Source organism: Aotus nancymaae, unplaced genomic scaffold, assembly GCF_030222135.1.
Source record: "Aotus nancymaae isolate 86718 unplaced genomic scaffold, 86718_ANA_hifiasm-v0.15.2.pri h1tg000073l, whole genome shotgun sequence".
Lineage (NCBI taxonomy): Eukaryota > Metazoa > Chordata > Mammalia > Primates > Aotidae > Aotus > Aotus nancymaae.
Window position 1 is genome coordinate 440,500 of NW_026988488.1, and position 18,589 is coordinate 459,088.

Genomic DNA, 18,589 nt, shown 5'->3' on the forward strand with positions numbered 1-18,589 from the left:
GCATTTCCAGCCCAATACCGGCATATGGAAGAAACAGCAGTAAGTCTTCGTTTAAACTCAGGAGAAACGTTTCATTCAAACTGCTCTGCTCTGCATTCGTTCACCTAAGAGAAGTGAATCTATGTTCAGATTCAGCGAGTAAGAAACATGTTTCTTTTTGGTGCTGCTTTGGGATATTCCAGAGTGAATGGTAATATCTGCTGTACAGGGAAATATCTGTTTCTAAAACCAAAACGGAGCTATCTAATTGAATGGTTCTCAATGTATGCATTCAACGTACAGAGTTAAACTCATGTGTGGATTCAGCAGTTTGCAAACCCATTCTGTGCAGAATCCCAAAACAGGTATTTCCAGCAAAATACCAGCATATGGAATAAACAGCAGTAAGACTTCGCCTAAAACTCAGGAGAAACGTTTCCTTCAAACTGCTCTGCTGTGCATTCGTTCACGTAAGAGAGTTGAATCTACGTTTAGATTCAGCGAGCTAGAAATACGTTTGTTCTATGAGTTGCGTTGGGATATACCAGAGTGAATATGACAAAATGCTGTACAGAGAAATATCTGCTTCTAAAACGAAAACGGAGCTTTCTAACTTAATGGCTGTCAATGAGTGCATTCAGCTGATGGAGTTAAACCCATGTGTGGATTCAGCAGTTTACAAACACTTTCTGTGGAGAATCCCAAAACAGGCATTTCAAGACCAACACCAGAATATGTAAGAAACAGCAGTAAGACATCATCTAAAACTCAGGATAAACGTTTCGTTCAAACTGCTCTGCTTTGCCTTCCTTCCTCTAAGAGAGTTGAATCTATTTTTAGATTCAGCGAGTAAGAAACACGTTTCTTCTAGGAGCTGCGTTGTGATATTCCAGAGTGAATGGTACTATATGCTGTACAGAAAAATATCTGCCTGTCAAACCAAAACGGAGCTATCTAACTGAATGGTTGTCAATGTGTGTATACAACGTTCAGAGCTAAACCCATGTGTGAATTCAGCTGGTTGCAAACGCTTTCTGTGCAGAATCCCAAAACAGGGATTTCCAGCTCAATATTGGCATATGTAAGAAACAGCAGTAAGACATCATCTAAAACTCAGGAGAAACGTTTCTTTCAAACTGCTCTGCTGTGCGTTCCTTCCGCTAAGAGAGCTGAATCTATGTATAGATTCAGTGCATTAGAATCACGTTTCTTTTAGGAGCTGCATTGGGATATTCCAGAGTGAATGGGACTATATGCTGTACAGAGAAATATCTGCTTCTAAAACCAAAACGGAGCTATCTAATTGAATGGTTGTCAGTGTGTGCATACAACGTACGGAGTGAAACTCGTGTATGGATTCAGCAGTTTGCAAACCCTTTCTGTGCAGAATCCCAAAACAAGCATTTCCAGCCCAATACTGACATATGTAAGAAACAGCAGTAAGAGTTCGTCTAAATCTCAGGAGAAACGTTTCTTTCAAACTGCTCTGCTGTTCTTTTGTTTACCTAAGAGAGTTCAATCTATGTATAGATTCAGTGAATTAGAAACACGTTTCTTCTAGGAGTTGCATTTTGATATTCCAGAGTGACTGGGACTATATGCTGTACAGAGAAATATCTGCTTCTAAAACCAAAGCGGAGCTATCTAACTGAATGTTTGTCAATGTGTGCATTCAACATACAGAGGTAAGCTCGTGTGTTGATTCAGCATTGTGCAAATATATTCTGTGCAGAATCCCAAAACAGGCATTTCCAGCCCAATACCGGCATATGGAAGAAACAGCAGTAAGACTTCCTCTAATACTCAGGAGAAACGTTTCGTTCAAACTTCTCTGTTGTGCATTCGCTCACCTAAGAGAGATTAATCTACGTTTAGATTCTGCTAGTTGGAAAGACGTTTCTTCTGGGACCTGCCTTGGGATATTCCAGAGGGAATGGGACTATATGCTGTACAGAGTAATATCTGCTTCTAAAACCAGAACGGAGGCATCTCACTGAATGGATGTCAATGTGTGAATAAAACTTACAGAGCTAAGCACGTGTGTGGATTCAGCAGTTTTTAAAACCTTTCTGTGCAGAATCCAAAAACCGGCATTTCCAGCCCAATATCGGCATTTGGAAGAAGCAGCAGTAACACTTCATCTATAATTCAGGAGAAACGGTTCGTTGAAACTACTCTGCTGCGGGTTCATTCACCTAAGAGACTTGAATCTACGTTTAGATTCAGCGAGTTAGAAACACGTTTCTTCTAGCCTGCATTGGGATATTCCAGTATTAAAGGGACTATATGCTGTACAGAGAAATATCTGCTCATAAAACAAAAACGGAGCTATCTAACTGAATTGTTGTCAAAGTGTGCATTCAATCTACAGAGCTAAACTCGTGTGTGGATTCAGCATTGTGCAAATATTTTCTGTGCAGAATCCCAAAACAGGCATTTCCAGCCCAACACCGGCATATGAAAGAAACAGCAGTAAGACTTCGTCTAAAATTCAGGAGAAAAGTTTCTTTCAAACTACTCTACTGTGCGTTCGTTCACCTAAGAGAGTTCAATCTATGTATAGATTCAGCGAGTTAGAAACACGTTTCTTCTGGCCTGCATTGGGATATTCCAGTATTAATGAGACGATATGCTGTACAGAGAAATATCTGCTCATAAAACAAAAACGGAGCTATCTAACTGAATGGTTGTCAAAGTGTGCATTCAATCTACAGAGCTAAACTCGTGTGTGGATTCAGCATTGTGCAAATATTTTCTGTGCAGAAACTCAAAACAGGCATTTCCAGTCCAATACAAGCATATGGAAGAAACAGCAGTAAGACTTCGTCTTATACTCAGGAGAAATATTTCGTTCAAACTTCTGTGTTGTGCGTTCGTTCACATAAGAGAGATGAATCTAGGTTAAGATTCTGCTAGTTACAAAGACGTTTCTTCTGGGACCGGCGTTGGGATATTCCACAGTAAATGGGACGATATGCTGTAGAGAGAAATATCTGCTTCTAAAACCAAAACGGAGCTATCTAACTGAATGGTTGTCAATGTGTGCATTCAACTTATGGAGGTAAACCCATGTGTGGATTCAGCAGCGTGCAAACCCTTTCTATACCCAATCCCAAAACAGGCATTTCCAGTCCAGTGACTGCATTTGTAAGAAACAGCAGTAAGACTTCATATAAAACTCAGGAGAAACGTTTCTTTCAAACTGCTCTGCTGTGCGTTCGTTCACCTAAAAGAGTTGAATCTATGTTTAGATTCAGCGAGTTAGAAACACGTTTCTTCTATGAGCTGCATTGCAGTATTCCAGAGTGAATGGGAGTATATGCTGTACAGAGAAATATGTGCTTGTAAAACCAAAATGGAGCTATGTAACTGAATGGTTGTCATTGTGTGCATTCAACGTACAGTGTTAAACCCATGTGTGGATTGTCCAGTTTGCAAACCCTTTCTGTGCAGAATCCCAACACAGGCATTTCCAGCCCAAAACCGGCATATGGAAGAATCAGCAGTAAGACTTCATCTAAAACTCAGGAGAAACGATTCTTTCAAACTGTCCTGCTGTACGTTCGTTTACCTAAGAGAGTTGAATCTATTTTTAGATTCAGCGAGTGAGAAACACATTTCTTCTAGGAGCTGCGTTGGGATATTCCATAGTGAATGGGACTATAGGTTGTGCAGAGAAATATCTGCTTCTAATACCACAACGGAGCTATCTAACTGAATGGTTGTCAATGTGTTCATTCAACGTACAGGGTTAAACCCATGTGTGGATTCTGCAGTTTGCAAACCCTTTCTGTGCAGAATCCCAAAGCAAGCATTACCAGCCCAATACTGGCATATGTAAGAAACAGCAGTAAGACATCTTCTAAAACTGAGTAGAAACGTTTCTTTCAAACGGCTCTGCTGTGTGTTCGTTCCCCTAAGAGAGCTGAATCTATGTTTAGATACAGCGAGTTAGAAACACATTTCTTCTAGGAACTGCGTTGTGATATTCCAGTATTAATGGAACTATATGCTGCAGAGAGAAATATCTGCTTCTAAAATCAAAAGGGAGCAAACTAACTGAATGGTTGTCAATGTGTGCATACAACTTACAGAGTTAAACTCGTGTGTGGATTCAGCAGTTTGCAAACCCTTTCTTTGCAGAATCCCAAAACAGGCATTTCCAGCCCAATACAGGCATATTTAAGAAACAGCAGGAAGACATCGTCTAAACTCAGGAGAAACTTTTCTTTAAACTGCTCTGCTGTGGGGTGATTCACCTAAGAGAGTTGAATCTATGTTTAGATTCAGCGAGTTAGAAACACCTTTCTTCTAGGAGCTATGGTGGGATATTCCAGAGTGAATGGGACTATATGCTGTACAGAGAAACATCTGCTTCTATAACCAAAACAGAGCTATCTAACTGAATGGTTGTCAATGTATGCATTCAATGTACAGAGTTAAATCCACTTGTGGATTCACCAGTTTGCAAACCCTTTCTGTGCAGAATCCCAAACCAGGAATTTCCAGCCCAATACCGGCATATGTAAGACACAGCAGTAAGACTTCGTCTAAAATTCAGGAGAAAAGTTACTTTCAAACTGCTCTGCTGTGCTTTCATTCCGCTAAGAGAGTAGAATCTGTTTCGATTCAGCAAGTTAGAAACACGTTTCTTCGAGGTGCTGTGTTGGGATATTCCAGAGTGAATGGGACTATATGCTGTTGAGAGAAATATCTGCTTCTAAAACCAAAATGGAGCTATCTCACAGAATGGTTGTCAATGTGTGCTTTCAACTTACAGAGTTAAACTCACGTGTGGATTCAGCAGTTTGCAAACACTTTCTGTGCAGAATTCCAAAACAGGCATTTCCAGGCCATACTGGAATATAGAAGAAAGAGCAGCAAGACGTTATTTAAATTCAGGAGAAACGTATCTTTCAAACTGCTCTTCTGCGGGTTCATTCTCTTAAGGGAGTTGAATCTACGTTTAGATTGAGCGAGTTAGAAACAAGTTTCTTCTGGGACCAGCGTTGGGATATTCCATTATTAATGAGACTATATGCTGTACAGAGAAAGGTCTGCTTCTAAAACGAAAACGGAGTTATCTAACTGAATGGTTGTAAATGTGTGCATTCAACGTGCAGAGCTACACTCGTGTGTGGATTCAGCAGTGTGCAAACACTTTCTCTGCAGAATCCCAAAACAGGCAATTCCAGCAAAATACCGACAAATAGAAGAAACAGCCGTAAGACTTCATCTAGAACTCAGGAGAAACGTTTCTTGCAAACTGCTCTGCTGTGCGTTCGTTAACCTAAAAGAGTTGAATCTATGTTTAGATTCAGCGAGTTAGAAACACGTTTCTTCTAGGACCTGCGTTGGGATATTCCAGTATTAATGGGACTTTATGCTGTACATAGAAATATCTGCTTCTCTAACCAAAACGGAGCTATCTAACTGAATGGTTGTCAATATGTGCATACAACTTACAGAGTTAAAGTTGTGTGTGGATTCAGCAGTTGCAAACGCTTTCTGTACAGAATCCCAAAACAGGCATTTCCAGCCCAATACCGGCATATGGAAGAAACTGCAGTAAGACTTCGTCTAAAACTCAGGAGAAACCTTTCCTTGAAACTGCTCTGCTGTGCGTTCGTTCACCCAAGGGAGTTGAATCTATGTTTAAATTCAGCAAGTTAGAAACACGTTTCTTCTAGGAGCTGCGTCGGGATATTCCAGAGGGAATAGGACTATATGCTGTACAGATAAATATCTGCTTCTTAAACCAAAACGGAGCTATCTAACAGAATGGTTGTCAGTGTGTGCATTCAACTTACAGAGTTAAACTCGTGTTTGGATTCTGCAGTTTCCTAACCCTTTCTGGCAGAATCCCAAAACAGGCATTTCCAGCCCAATACCGGTATATGGAATAAACAGCAGTAAGTCTTCGTTTAAACTCAGGAGAAATGTTTCATTCAAACTGCTTTGCTCTGCATTCGTTCACCTAAAAGAGTTGAATCTATGTTCAGATTCAGCGAGTAAGAAACATGTTTCTTTTTGGTACTGCTTTGGGATATTCCAGAGTGAATGGTAAAATATGCTGTACAGAGAAATATCTGTTTCTAAAACCAAAACGGAGCTGTCTAATTGAATGGTTCTCAATGTGTGCATTCAACGTACAGAGTTAAACTCATGTGTGGATTCAGCAGTTTGCAAACCCTTTCTGTGCAGAATACCAAAACAGGCATTTCCAGCCCCATACCGGCGTATGGAATGCACAGCAGTAAGACTTCGTTTAAAACTCAGGAGAAACTTTTCGTTCAAACTGCTCTGCTGTGCATTCGTTCACCTAAGAGAGTTGAATCTATGTTTAGATTCAGCGACCTAGAAATACGTTTGTTCTATGAGTTGCATTGGGATATACCAGAGTGAATAGGACAAAATGCTGTACAGAGAAATATCTGCTTCTAAAACGAAAACGGAGCTTTCTAACTGAATGGCTGTCAATGTGTGCATTGAACTGACAGAGTTAAACCCATGTGTGGATTCAGCAGTTTACAAACACTTTCTGGGGAGAATCCCAAAACAGGCATTTCAAGACCAATACCGGCATATGTAAGAAACAGCAGTAAGACTTCGTCTAAAACTCAGGATAAACGTTTCGTTCAAACTGCTCTGCTTTGTGTTCCTTCTTCTAAGAGTGTTGATTCTATGTTTAGACTCAGCGAATTAGAAATATGTTTCTTCTAGGAGCTGCGGGGGGATATTCCAGAATCAATGGGACTATAAGCTGTACAGAGAAATATCTGCTTGTAAAACCAAAATGGAGCTATTTAACTGAAAGGTTGTCAATGTGTTCATACAATTTACAGAGCTAAACTCGTGTGTGAATTCAGCAGTTTGCACAGCTTTTCAGTGCAGAATCCCAAAACAGATATTTTCAGCCCAATACCGGCATATGTAAGAAACAGCAGTAAGACTTCGTCTAAAACTCAGGAGAAACGTTTATTTTAAGCTGCTCTGCTGTGCGTTCGTTCACCTAAGATAGTTGAATCTATGAATAATTTCAGCGAGTTAGAAACACGTTTCTTCTAGGAGCTGCATTGGGATATTCCAGTATTAAAGGGACTATATGCTGTACAGAGAAATATCTGATTCAAAAACCAAAACGGAGATATCTAAATGAATGGTTTCAATGTGTGCATTCAACTTACACAGTTAAACTCATGTGTGGATTCAGCAGTTTGCAAACCCTTTCAGTGCAGAATCACAAAAGTGGCATTTCCAGCCAATTCCGACATATGGAAGAAGCAGCAGTAAGACTTCGTCTAAAACTCAGGAGAAACGTTTCTTTCAAACTGCTCTGCTGTGCGTTCGTTCACCTAAGAGAGTTGAATCAATGTATAGATTCAGCGAGTAGGAAACACGTTTCGTCTAAGAGCTGTGTTGGGATATTCCATAGTGAATGGGACCATATGCTATACAGAGAAATATCTGCTTCTAAAACCAAAAAGGGACCATCTGACTGAATGGTTGTCAATGTGTCCATTCAAATTACGGAGTTAAACCCATGTGTGCATCCAGCAGTTTGCAAAATCTTTCTGTACAGAATACCAAACCTGGCCTTTCCAGCGCAATACCAGCATATGGAGGAATCAGCAGTAAGACTTCGTCTAAAACTCAGGAGAAACGTTTCTTTCAAATGGCTCTGTGTGCGTTCGTTCACCTGAGAGAGTTAAATCTATGTTTAGATTCAGCGAGTTAGAAACACGTTTCTTGTAGGAGCTGCGTTGGGATATTCCGGAGTGAATGGGTCTATATGCTGTACAGAGAAATATCTGCTTCTAAAAACAAAACGGAGCTATCTAACTGAATAGTTATCAATATGTGCATTCAACTTACAAATTTAAACTCATGTGTGGATTCAGCAGTATGCAAACCCTTTCCTTGCAGAATCAAAAAACAGATATTTCCAGCCCATTACTGGCATATGGAAGAAACAGAAGAAAGACTTCGTATAAAACTCAGGAGAAACGTTTCTTTCAAACTGTTCTGCTGTGCGTTCGTTCCACTAAGAGAGTTGAATCTACGTTTAGATTCAGTGAGTCAGAAACACGTTTCTTCTAGCAGCTGTGTTGGGATATTCTAGAGTGAACAGGAATATGTGCTTTGCAGAGAAATATCTGCTTCTAAATCCAAAACGGAGCTATCTAACAGAACGGTTGTCAATGTGTGCATTCAACTTACAGATTTAAACTTATGTGTGGATGCAGCAGTATGCAAACACTTTCTTTGAAGAATCACAAAAGAGGCATTTCAAGCCCAATACTGGCATATGGAAGAAACAGCAGTATGATTTCGTCTACAACTCAGGAGAAACGTTTCTTTCAAACTGCCCTACTGTAAGTTCGTTCACCTAAGAGAGTTGAATCTCCGTATAGCTTCAGCAAGCTAGAAACACGTTTTGTCTGCGACCTGCGTTGGAATATTCCAGAGTGAATGGGACTATTTGCAGTACATAGAAATATCTGCTTCTAAAACCAAAAGGGAGCCATTTAACTGAATGGTTTTCAATGTGTGCATACAACATACCGAGCTAAACCCGTGTGTGGATTCAGCAGATTGCAAAACCTTTCTGTGCAGAATCCGAAAGCAGGAATTTCCAGCCAGTACAGGCATATGTAAGAAACAGCAGTAAGACTTCGACTAAAATTCAGGAGAAACGTTTCTTTCAAACTGCTCTGCTGTGCGTTCGTTCCCTCATGAGAGTTGAATCTATGTTTAGATTCAGCGAGTTAGAAACACGTTTCTTCTAGGAACTGCGTTGGGATATTCCAGTATTAAAGGGACTATATGCTGTACAGAGAAATATCTGCTTCTAAAAACAAATCGGAGCCATCTAACTGAATGGTTTTCAATGTGTGGATACAACATACAGAGCTAAACCCGTGTGGATTCAGCAGTTTGCAAACACTTTCTGTACAGAATCCGAAAGCAGGAATTTCAAGCCCAGTACAGGCATATGCAAGAAACAGTAGTAAGACATCGATTAAAATTCAGGAGAAAGGTTTCTTTCCAACTGCTCTGCTTTACGTTCATTCCCCTAAGAGTTGAATCTATGTTTAGATTCAGCGAGTTAGAAACCCGTTTCTTCTAGGAGCTGCGTTTGGATATTCCAGAGAGAATGGGACGATATTCTGTACAGAGAACTATCTGCTTCTAAAACCAAAACGGGGCTATCTAACTGAATGGTTGTCAATGTGTGCAAACAACTTACAGCAGTAAACTCGTGTGCGTATTCAGCAGTTTTCAAACACTTTCTGTGCAGAATCCCAAAACAGGCATTTCCACCCAATACTGCCATATGAAAGAAACAGCAGTAAGTCTTCGTCTAAAACTCAGAAGAAACGTTTCTTTCAATCGTTCACCTAAGAGAGTTCAATCTGCGTATAGCTTTAGCGATTTGGAAACACGTTTTCTCTGGGACCTGCGTAGGAATATTCCAGAGTGAATGGGACTATATGCAGTACAGAGAAATATCGGCTTCTAAAATCAAAAGGGAGCCGTCTGAGTGAATGGTTGCCAATGTGTGCATTCAACTTACAAAGTTAAACTAATGTGTGGATTCAGCAGTTTGCAAACACTTTCTGTGCAGAATCCCAAAACAGGCATTTCCAACCCAATACCGGCATATGGAAGAAACAGCAGTATGACATCGTCTAAAACTCTGGAGAAACGTTTCTTTCAAACTTCTCTGCTATGCGTTCATTCAACTAAGAGAGTTGAATCTATGTTTAGATTCAGCGAGTTATAAACACGTTTCTTCTAGGAGCTTCGTTGGAATATTCCAGAGTGAATGGGACTATATGCTGTACAGAGAAATATCTGCTTCAAAAACCAAAACGGAGCTATCTAACTGAATGATTGCCAATGTGTGCATTCATCTTACAGAGTTAAACTCATGTGTGGATTCAGCAGTTTGCAAACCCTTTCTGTGCAGAAACCGAAAGCAGGAATTTCCAGCCCAGTACAGGCATATGTAAGAAACAGCAGTAAGACTTCGACTAAAATTCAGGAGAACCCTTTCTTTCAAACTGCTCTGCTGTGCGTTCGTTCCCTCATGAGAGTTGAATCTATGTTTAGATTCAGCGAGTAAGAAACACGTTTCTTCTAGGAGCGGCGTTGGGATATTCCAGTATTAATCGGCCTAAATGCTGTACAGAGAAATATCTGCTTCTAAAACCAAAAGGGAGCTATATAAATGAATGGTTGTCAATGTGTGAATTCAACTTACAGAGCTGAACTCAATTGTGGATTCAGAAGTTTGCAAACCCATTCTGTGCAGAATCCCAAAACAGGTATTTCCAGCCCAAAATCAGCATGTGGAAGAATCAGCAGGAAGACTTCCTCTAAAACTCAGGAGAAACGTTTCTTTCAAACTGCTCTGCTGTGCGTTAGTTTACCTATGAGAGTTGAATGTATGTATAGATTCAGCGATTTAGAAACACGTTTCTTCTATGAGCTGCGTTGGGATATTCCAGAGTAAATGGGATATAAGCTATACAGAAAATTATTTGCTTCTAAATCCAAAACGGAGCTATCTAACTGAATGGTTGTCAATGTGTGCATTCAACTTACAGAGTTAAACTCATGTTTGGATTCAGCAGTTTGCAAAGTCTTTCTGTGCAGAATCCCAAAACAGGCATTTCCAGTCCAACACTGGCGTATTAAAGAAACAGCAGTAAGACTTCATCTACAATTCAGGAGAAATGTTTTTTTCAAACTGCTCTGCTTTGCGTTCATTCACCTAAGAGAGTTGAATCAATGTTTAGACTGAGCGAGTTAGAAAAACGTTTCTTCTAGGAGCTGCGTTGGGATATTCCAGTATTAAAGGGACTATATGCTGTACAGAGAAATATCTGCTTCTAAAAACAAAACGGAGCTATCTTACTGAATGGTTGTCAATGTGTGCATTCAACTTACTGATTTAAACTCATCTGTGTATTCAGCAGTATGCAAACCCTTTCTTTGCAGAATCCCAAATCAGGGATTTCCAGCACAATACCGACATATGGAAGAAACAGACGTAAGACTTCGTCTAAAACTCAGGAGAAACGTTTCTTTCAAACTGCTCTGCTATGCTTTCTTTCCACTAAGAGTGTTGAATCTATGTTCAGATTCAGCGAGTTAGAAAAACGTTTCTTCTAGCAGCTGTGTTGGGATATTCTAGAGTGAACGGGAATATGTGCTGTACAGAGAAATATCTGCTTCTAAAACCAAAACGGATCTATCTAACTGAATAGTTGTCCATGTGTGCATTCAACTTACAGATTTAAACTCATGTGTGGATTCAGCAGTATACAATCCGTTTCTTTGGAGAATCCCAAAAGAGGCATTTCGAGCCCAATACTGGCATATGGAAGAAACAGCAGTAAGACTTCGTCTAAAACTCACGAGAAACTTTTCTTTCAAACTGCCCTGCTCCACCTTCGTTCACCTAAGAGAGGTGACTCTCCATATAGCTTCAGCGAGTTAGAAACACGTTTTCTCTTGGAGCTGCGTTGGAATATTCCAGAGTGAATGGAACTATATGCAGTACATAGAAATATCTGCTTCTAAAACCAAAAGGGAACCATCTAACTGAATGGTTTTCAATGTGTGCATAAAAAATACAGAGCTAAAACCGTGTGTGGATTCAACAGTTGGCAAACCCTTTCTGTGTAGAATCCGAAAGCAGGAATTTCCAGCCAGTACAGGCATATGTAAGAAACAGCAGTAAGACTTTGACTAAAATGCAGGAGAAACGTTTGTTTCAAACTGCTCTGCTGTGCATTCGTTCCCTCATGAGAGTTGAATCTATGTTTAGATTCAGCGAGTAAGAAACACGTTTTTTCTATAAGCGGCATTGGGATATTCCAGTTTTAATGGGACTATATGCTGTACAGGGAAATATCTGTGTCTAAAACCAAAACGGAGCTATCTAACTGAATGCTTGTCAAAATGTGCATTCAACTTACAGAGGTAAACTTATGTGTGGATTCAGCAGTTTGGAAACACTTTCTGTGCAGAATCCCAAAACAGGTATTTCCAGCCCAAAACCAGCATATGGAAGAAACAGCAGTAAGACTTCGTCTAAAACTCAGGAGAAACGTTTCCTTCAAACTGCTCTGCTGTGCGTTCGTTCAACTAAGAGAGTTGAATCTATGTTTAGAATCAGCGATTTAGAAACATGTTTCTTCTAGGAGCTGCGTTGGGATATTCCAGAGTGAATGGGTCTATATGCTGTACAGAGAAATATCTGCTTCTAAAACCAAAATGGAGTTATCTTACTGAATGGTTGTCAAGGTGTGCATTCAACTTACAGAGTTAAACTCATGTTTCCATTCAGCAGTTTGCAAATCCTTTCTGTGCAGAATCACAAAACAGGCATTTCCAGCCCAATACCGACATATGGAAGAAACAGCAGTAAGACTTCGTCTAAATCTCAGGAGAAACGTTTCTTTCAAACTGCTCTGCTGTGCGTTTGTTCACCTAAGAGAGTTGAATCAATGTATAGATTCAGCGAGTTAGAAACACGTTTCTTCTAAGAGCTGTGTTGGGATATTCCAGAATGAATGGGACTATATGGTATACAGAGAAATATCTGCTTCTAAAACCAAAAAGGGGCCATCAGACTGAATGGTTGTCAATGTGTGCATTCAAATTACGGAGTTAAAGCCAAGTGTGCATTCAGTAGTTTGCAAACCCTTTCTGTACAGAATCCCAAACCTGGCATTTCCAGCCCAATACCAGCATATGGAGGAATCAGCAGTAAGATTTCGTCTAAAACTCAGGAGAAACTTTTCCTTCAAACGGCCCTGTGTGAGTTCATTCCCCTAAGAGACTTGAATCTATGTTTAGATTCAGCGAGTTAGAAACACGTTTCTTGTAGGAGCTGCGTTGGGATATTCCAGAATGAATGGGTCTACATGCTGTACAGATAAATATCTGCTTCTAAAACCAAAACGGAGCTATCTAACTGAATAGTTGTCAATGTGTACATTCAACTTACAGATTTAAACTCATGTGTGGATTCAGCAGTATGCAAACCCTTTCCTTGCAGAATCACAAAACAGGTATTCCCAGCCCATTACTGGCATATGGAAGAAACAGAAGAAAGACTTCGTTTAAAACTAAGGAGAATCGTTTCTTTCAAACTGTTCTGCTGTGCATTCATTCCACTAAGAGAGTTGAATCTATGTTTAGATTCAGCGAGTTAGAAACACGTTTCTTCTAGCAGCTGTGTTGGGATATTCTAGAGTGAACAGGAATATGTGCTGTATAGAGAAATATCTGCTTCTAAAACCAAAACGGAGCTATCTAACTGAATGGTTGTCAATGTGTGAATTCAACTTACAGAGCTAAACTCAAGTGTGAATTCAGCAGTTTGTAAACCCATTCTGTGCAGAATCCAAAAACAGGTATTTCCAGCCCAAAATCAGCATGTGGAAGAATAAGCAGGAAGACTTCGTCTAAAACTCAGGAGACACGTTTCTTTCAAACTGCTCTGCTGTGTGTTCGTTCACCTAAGAGAGTTGAATGTATGTATAGATTCAGCGATTTAGAGACACATTTCTTCTATGAGCTGCGTTGGGATATTCCAGAGTGAATGGGACTATAAGCTATACAGAAAAATATTTGCTTCTAAATCCAAAACGGAGCTAAATAACTGAATGGCTGTCAGTGAGTGCATTCAACTTGCAGAGTTAAACTCATGTGTGTATTCAACAGTTTGTAAACACTTTCTGTGCAGAATCCCAAATCAGGAATTTCCAGCACAATACCGGCATATTTAAGAAACAGCAGTAAGACATCGTCTAAAACTCAGGAGAAACGTTTCTTTCAAACTGCTCTGCTGTGCGTTCATTCCCATAAGAGAGTCAAATCTATGTTTAGATTCATCGAGTTAGAAACACGTTTCTTCTAGGAGCTGCGACGGTATATTCCAACGTGAATGGGATAACTTGCTGTGCAGAGAAATATCTGCTTCGAAAACCAAAACGGAGCTATCTAACTGAATGGTTGTCATTGTGTGCATTCAACTTACAGAGTTAAACTCATGTTTGGATTCAGCAGTTTACAAAGCCTTTCTGTGCAGAATCCTAAAACAGACATTTCCAGCCCAATACCGGCGTCTGAAAGAAACAGCAGTAAGACTTCATCTAAAATTCAGGAGAAATTTTTTTTCAAACGTCTCTGTTGTACGTTCGTTCACTTAAGAGAGTTGAATCTATGTGTGGATTCAGCGAGTTAGAAACACGTTTCTTCCAGGAGCTGCGTTGGGATATTCCAGTATTAAAGGGACTATATGCTATATAGAGAAATATCTGCTTCTAAAAACAAAAAGGAGCTATGTAACTGAATGGTTGTCAATGTGTGCACACAACTTACAGAGTTAAACTCATGTGTGGATTCAACAGTTTGTGAACCCTTTCTGTACAGAATCCCGAATCAGGAATTTCCAGCAAAAAAACGGCATATGTAAGAAACAGCAGTAAAACATCGTCTAAAACTCAGGAGAAACGTATCTTTCAAACTACTCTGCTGTGCGTTCGTTCCCTCATGAGAGTTGAATCTATGATTAGATTCAGCCAGTAAGAAACATGTTTCTTCTAGGAGCGACGATGGGATATTCCAGTTTTAATGGGACTATATGCTGTACAGAGAAATATCTGCTTCTAAAACCTAAACGGAGCTATCTAACAGAATGGTTGTCAAAATGTGCATTCAACTTACAGAGGTAAACTTATATGTGGATTCAGCAGTGTGGAAACACTTTCTGTGCAGAATCCTAAAACAGGTATTTCTAGCCCAAAACAAGCATATGGAAGAAATAGCAGTAAAACTTCATCTAAAACTCAGGAGAAACATTTCTTTCAAACTGCTCTGCTGTGCGTTCATTCAACTAAGAGAGTTGAATCTATGTTTAGAATCAGCAATTTAGAAACACGATTCTTCTAGGAGCTTCATTGGAAAATTCCAGTATTAATGGGACTATATGGTGTAGAGGGAATTATCTGCTTCTAACATCAAAAGGGAGCTATCTAACTGAATGGTTGTCAATGTGTGCATTCAACTGACAGAGTTCAAAATGCGTGTGGATTCAGCAGTCTGCAAACACTTTCTGTGCAGATTCTCAAAACAGGCATTTCCAGCCCAATATCAGCATATATAAGAAATAGCAGTAAGATTGCACCTAAAACTCAGGAGAAACGTTTCTTTCAAACTGGTATGCTGTGCCTTCGTTCACCTAAGAGAGTTGAATCTATGTTTAGACTCAACAAGTTAGAAACATGTTTCTTCTACGAGCTCCGTTGGAAATCCAGAGTTAATGGGCGTATAAGCTGTGAACAGAAATATCTGCTTCTGAAACCAAAATGCAGCTATCTAACAGAATGGTTGTCAAAGTGTGAATTCAATTTACAGAGTTAACTCGTGTGTGGATTCAGCAGTCGGCAAACACTTTCTGTGCAGAATCTCAAAACAGGTATTTCCAGCCAATAACAGCATATATAAGAAATAGCAGAAAGACTGTCTAAAACTCAGTAGAAACTTTTCTTTCAAACTGCTCTGCTGTGTGTTCCTTCTCCTAAGAGATTTGAATCTGTGTTTACATTCAGTGAGTTAGAAACCCGTTTCTTCTAGGAGCTCCATTTTGATATTCCAGAGTGAATGGGACTATATGCTGTAAAGAGAAATATGTGCTTTTAAAACCAAAATGCAGCTATCTAACAGAATGGTTGTCAATGTGTGCATTCAATTTACAGAGTTAACTCGTGTGTGGATTCAGCAGTCTGCAAAAACTTTCTATGCAGAATCACAAAACAAGCATTTCCAGCCCAATATTGGCATGTATAAGAAATAGCAGTAAGACTGCATCTAAAACTCAAGAGAAACGTTTCTTCCAAACTGGTATGCCATGTATTCGTTCACCTAAAATGGTTGAATCTGTTTTTAGATTCAGCGAGTTAGAAACCCGTTTCTTCTAGGAGCTGCGTTTGGATATTCCAGAGTTAATGGACGTATATGCTGTAAAGAGAAATATCTGCTTCTAAAACCTAAACGCAGCTATCTAACAGAAAGGTTGTCAATGTGTGCATTCAACTTACAGAGTTAAACTCGTTTGTGAGTTCAGCAGTCTGCAAACACTTTCTGTGTCGAATATCAAAACAAGCATTTCCAGCCCCATACATGTATATATAAGAAATAGCAGTAAGACTGCGTCTAAAACTCAGGAGAAACGTTTCTTCCAAACTGGTACGCCGTGTATTAGTTCACCCAAAAGGGTTCAATCTGTTTTCAGATTCAGCGAGTTAGAAACCAGTTTCTTCTAGGAGCTGCGTTTGGATATTCCAGAGTGAATGGAAGTATATGCTGTAAAGAGAAATATCTGCTTTTAAAACCAAAACGCAGCTATCTAACACAATGGTTGTCAATGTGTGCATTCAACTTACAGCGTTAAACTCGTGTGTGGATTCAGCCATCTGCAAACAATTTCTGTGAAGAATCTCAAATCAGGCATTTCCAGCCCCACATCGGCATATATAAGAAATAGCAGTAAGACTTCGACTAAAATTCAGGAGAAACGTTTCTTTCAAACTGCTTTGCTGTGTGTTCGTTCACCTAAGTGAGTAGAATCTGTCTTTAGATTCAGTGAGTTAGAAACCCGTTTCTTTTGGGAGTTCCATTTCGATATTCCAGATTGAATGGGTATATATGCTGTAAAGAGAAATATCTGCTTCTAAAACCAAAACGCAGCTATCTAAAAGAATGGTTGTCAAAGTGTGCATTCAACTTTCAGAGTTAAACCGTGTGTGGATTCAGCAGTCTGCAAACACTTTCTGTGCAGAATCTAAAAACAGGCATTTCCAGCCCCATACAGGCATATATAAGAAATAGCTGTAAGACTGCGTCTAAAACTCAGGAGAAACATTTTTTCAAACTGTTCAGCTGTGTGTTCATTCAGGTAAGGGAGTTGAATCTGTGTTTATATTCAGTGAGTTAGAAACCCTTTTTTTCTAGGAGCTGTGTTTGGATATTCCAGAGTGAATGTGAGTATATGCTGTAAAGAGAAATATCTGCTTCTAAAACCAAAACTCAGCTATTTAACAGAATTGTTGTCAATGTGTGCATTCAACTTACAGAGTTAATTTCGTGCGTGGATTCAGCAGCCTGAAAACATTTTCTGTGCAGTATCTCATTACAGGCATTTCCAGCCCAATACTGGCATATATAAGAAACAGCAGTAAGACCGCGTCTAAAACTCAGGAGAAACGTTTCCTTGAAACTGCTCTTCTGTGCGTTCCTTCACCTAAGAGAGTTGAATCTATGTTTACATTGAGCAAGTTAGAAACCCGTTTCTTCTGGGAGCTGTGTTTGGATATTTAAGAGTGAATAAGAGTATATGCTGTAAAGGGAAATATCTGCTTCTAAAACCAAAACGCAGCTATCTAACAGAATGGTTGTCAATGTGTGCATTCAATTTACGGAGTTAACTCATGTATGGATTCAGCAGTCTGCAAACACTTTCTGTGCAGAATCTCAAAACAGGCATTTCCAGCCGAATACCAGCATACATAAGAAATAGCAGTAAGGCTGCGTCTAAAACTCAGAAGAAACCTTTCCTTCAAACTGCTCTGCTGTGTGTTCTTTCACCTAAGAGACTTGAATCTATGTTTAGATTCAGCGAGTTTGAAAGCCGTTTCTTTTAGGAGCTGAGTTTGGATATTCCAGAAAGAATGGTAGGATATGCTATAAAGAGAAATATCTGTTTCTAATCCAAAATGCAGCTATCTAACCGAATGGTTGTCAATATGTGCATTCAACTTACAGAGATAAACTCATGTGTGTATTCAGCAGTTTGCGAAGACATTCTGGGCAGAATATCAAAACACGTATTTCCAGCTCAATGCCTGCATATAAGAAATAGCAGAAAGACCGCGTCTAAAACTCAGGAGAAACTTTTCTTTCAAACTGCTCTGCTGTGTTCGTTCACCTAAGAGTGTTGAATCTATGTTTAGATTCGGCGAGGTACAAACCCGTTTCATCTAGGAGCTTCATTTGGATATTCCAGAGTGAATGGGAATATATGCTGTAAAGAGAAATATCTGCTTCTAAAACCAAGACAGAGCTATCAAACAGAATGGTTGTCAATGTGTGCATTCAACTTACAGAGTTAAATTCGTGTGTGGATTCAGCAGTCTGCAAATACTTTCTGTGCAGAATCTCAAAACAGGCATTTCCAGCCCAATACTGGCATATAAGAAATAGCAGTAAGACTGCATCTAAAACTCAGGAGAAACGTTTCTTTCAAACTGCTCTGCTGTGTGTTCGTTCACCTAAGAGAGTTGAATCTATGTTTAGATTGAGCGAGTTAGAAAACCGTTTCTTTTAGGAGCTGTGTTTGTGTATTCCAGAGTGAAAGGGAGTATATGCTGTAAAGAGAAATATCTGCTTCTAAAACCGAAATGCAGCTATCTAAGAGAACGGTCGTCAATGTATGCATTCAACTTACAGATTTAACTCTTGTGTGGATTCAGCAGTTTGCAAACACTTTCTGTGCATAATCTCAAAACAGGCATTTCCACCCCAATACCGG